The sequence below is a fragment of the Cynara cardunculus genome, assembly GCF_001531365.2.
Source record: "Cynara cardunculus var. scolymus isolate 2C chromosome LG 16, CcrdV1, whole genome shotgun sequence".
Taxonomy (NCBI): domain Eukaryota; kingdom Viridiplantae; phylum Streptophyta; class Magnoliopsida; order Asterales; family Asteraceae; genus Cynara; species Cynara cardunculus.
Window position 1 is genome coordinate 6,920,971 of NC_037543.1, and position 4,103 is coordinate 6,925,073.

Genomic DNA, 4,103 nt, shown 5'->3' on the forward strand with positions numbered 1-4,103 from the left:
TGATTATGTATATTTATATTTATAGATCTTTTTATGATGTAAATATTATCGCATGTAATTATACATCACTTATATTCATACATACATTATCATATATGATGCGTATAAAAAATGTAACATATCTTATATTAAACGAATGTACTCAATTTTAACGGTGCCAAACCATAGGCCATTTCAGCCCTCGCACACACCAAACCGTTCACAAAGAGAGATAGAGAGCGGACCATGACAAGATGGCGAGAGAGATGATGTCGGATGCAAGGAGTTTAATAATTTTTATTTACTTAAATAAATATTGTTTACATTTTTTAATCATCCATAAAATAAATAATAATAATTCTTTTAATTATATTTAATTTTTAACGTTTTATGTTATTAAAAAAATGAAATGTAAGAAATGTAAGAAATGCAGAGATAGACATGACATTTCCATTTTTAAAGCAACATTTAAAGGCTTTTTCTAACACGTGTCACATCATTATAGATCAAATTAAATGTCAATTTAAAATTAACGTGTTTTCCGATTATATAATTTATTAATAATTTTTAAAATAATTCTTATAGCAACGAAGCTTACTAATTATGGATATTTGACACGTCTCATGATGTGATCGTTGTCAATTTTTCATGTTGTACCTGATAATGTTTAGTGAACCATGAATGTGGTATTTGATTGGTTTGAGCTTGAATTCAAAAATCAGTTTGAGCTTGAATTCAAAAAGCAAAAGTAACAAGATATCTCATGTTTAAATTCAAAGAGGAATAAAAATCTACTTGTAACCACGTAGGTTTAAATATGGTGACTCTGGACTATCTGCAAAGTAAGTAGTCGTTTTAAGATTAGTCGGCTCGTATTGCGGGTTGGATATCCAGGTTAATAAAAAACAATGTTTAGTGTGAAATTACAGATTTAGTCCAATGGTTTGTAAGAATCACAAACTTGGTTCTTGTACTTTCATTTATTACAAAGAAGCCTCTAACATTTGTAATTTATATTGGAATTGGTTTGACACCCGTCTATTTTTTTCCCGTTAAGTTTCATGGCAAAATGATCACTTTACTTTTTTTCCTTCATTTTAATTTATTACTTGTTAGTCATTTGGATAAAAAATCGATTACCAGCAACTGCAACCGGTTCATGGAACCCACCTCCAAAGACATCAATATGAGGGGATATTTTGACTCACTCAGCGACTGAGACTAGCATGCAAATGGAGGATTTGAATCCAGGACCCATCTTATATTTGTGCAAATTCGTCCCACCATTTGTCAATTAAGCTACACGCCAAATACCATTTATAAGTAGGCATGAGAATGAGCCTCGACCTGTCGGGGAACCCGGTCCACCCGCGCCGGTCGGGGACGGGGATTCCCCGCTAAATTGAGGATGGGAACGGGGATCCCCGTTTGTCTCAAACCCTTAATGAAATACATAAATGAGAACATAAATAAATTGTACAAGCTAAAAGTGTAAATAAAGTTTGCTCTTAATTTGTCTTCATGAAGCTTGAGGTGTAGAAACAAAGAGGTGAATTGAGATGCAGAAACTAGTGGTGTTTAATGCTGATGTCGATGGAGAAGTCAAAGGCGGGAAAAAAATCAAGGGTGATTGGATGTGATGACGGGGAGAAATCAGGTGTCGTGATTTCGTATTAAGATTGTCTAACCAAAGCGGAAGAAAGGGGTCTAGTGGGGGATCTCAAACAATGTTTGAAGGAATTAGGGTTTGAAGATTTCTTTATGGTAACACATACTTATTGAGAAAATGTTAAAATAGATAAAAAGATAAAATATTTCGACATCTCATTTAACAAGATCACTATTAGAAAATGAACTTTCACCGATGACAACTTTTGTCGGGAATTTGTTGGTCGGAAGTGTCCATCGGGATTTCTTGGTCGGAAATATCTTTCGACGACCATTTCGATGGCCATTTTCTGATGGATTTTCAATTGGTGTCGTTTCCTACGGATTTCCAATGGAAATAATCTATTGGAAGTTTATTGGTCGAAGTTATTTTCTGACGACCATTTCAACAACTTTTTTTCGACGAAAATTAGTAGGGAACCGACGGACTTTTTAAATTAATTAGAAAATTATTTTTTAATATATTGATGTATTTTGTCGAAAATCCGTCATTGATTTCCTACGGAAATTTCTGTAAGTGAAAATCTAGTTTCTAGTAGTGGATTATGGATGGACTTTTTAGTGTAAGGGACCAATTCCGATACAAAATGCATGCATTGATGGTTCTTCCGCAATATATGAAGAGAGAGAGAGAGAGATCTATTCAAATGCAAAGGTTGCACATCTTACAAACCAATCTTAACCTTCCATTTCTTCATCTAATGGCCTAGATTGAATAAGGGTTAGAAGGTTAAATACATGATATATGGTTGATCAAAACTAAAAAAAGAAAAAAGCACAATAAAGGAAAAATAAGAAGAAGAAAACCCAATCTGAAATAAGGAAACTTAATCTCTACCCGATTTCACTCTTTCCATTTCCAACGACAATTTTCACAACGCAAATTTCGGGATTTCACACACAGACTACCATCTTTGATCAAATCTTGGAATTATTTTTGAAATTTCATAACTGCTCGTGTGTTGAATATGGCGGAAAACAAAAATTCAAAGATTTAGAGGTGCGTTTCCCCTCCACAAATTCAACATATAAGTTGCCCACTAACCTAGGTTTTCATACGATTATGCAATGTGCATATGTGTAAAACTGAATTATGTTCACAACTTAGTTCACATATGGAATTAATTAGATATAAAAGCAATTGTGCATATGTGAAATCATGGTATCTCGTATGATAGACCAAAGTAGATGGTAAAATTCATATGTTAAACCATGGTAAATTTGATTACCATGGTAAAGCAGATGATGAACATAACTTGAAACCATGGTAAAACCTTTGTGGACATGTACATTCACATATGCACCTTCAAATAAGTTATGAAGATTACTTCAGCATTTGCCATCTGGATTTAATAGAATAAGTGGGATTATAGCCAATGACCATATGTGAAAGCATGGTACTTCATACCTTGGACATATGCTATAAAATTCATACGTGGAGCCATGGTAAACCTGTTTAACCATGGTAACCCTTCTGTATATGTACATTCACATCTAAGCGTATCTTGCACAAAATAACTTCATGTTTGTTCGAATGCTGCATACATGCATAGATGCTGAAACCAATCGAAATCCATGGTAAGATATTAGATTGAAACCCCATGAATAAATACAGTGTATCTATAACTTACCAGAATCCTCATCACCAACGTTGCCACATCCTTAACTACATTCTGATTACTCCATTCTATAGCCTCAATTGACGAAAAAACATCACTGACATGGATCTCGTTGAACATGTTTACTTTTTGCATCTTTTCTAACGCACCCAGTATTCGAAAACGTTAAAATGATAAACATAAATGTTTTCACACACAATAATAGCGATAAGATGGAAGTAACAATGTTAAATAAATATTTTAAATAAAAGTATTTTAAAAATAAAAAAATAATGGCATAAAAGTTATTTGGTTGTAGGGGTCGTATGCCCCGAACAAAAGTGGTCCAAGAAGCTTAAATTTTATTTTTTTAAAAATATTTTTTTTAATTATGCCTCTAATAAAGAAATGTCTAAGGGCCGTTTACCGAACGCTTATTCGGGTAAGCATTTATCAAGTTACATTACCTTACGGGATGAATATGGTAAGGACCAAGAATCTTACCCAATAAGAGAGAAACAAGGACCGAAAGCCTTACCCGGTAAGTGAGAGTGACAACTCTTACCACGATTAGTGCTTACCGGGTAAATTGTTGCATACGATACTGTTTTTGTGAACTAAAATCTTACCCGACAAGTAAGTGATAGTGTTGAATTTCATGGGTAAGCGCTTACTGGGTAAGTGATTAGGTAAACGGTCCCTAAGTCCCCCTAAACTGATGATAAGCCCCACTTTTTTGGGTTTTATATTTGTTAATTGTGTTTTGATTTACAGTTCCTGAATTTGTTATTTAGAGGCCGTTTACCAAACGTTTATTATCTTATCGGGTAACTATGACAAAGACCAATAATCTTACCC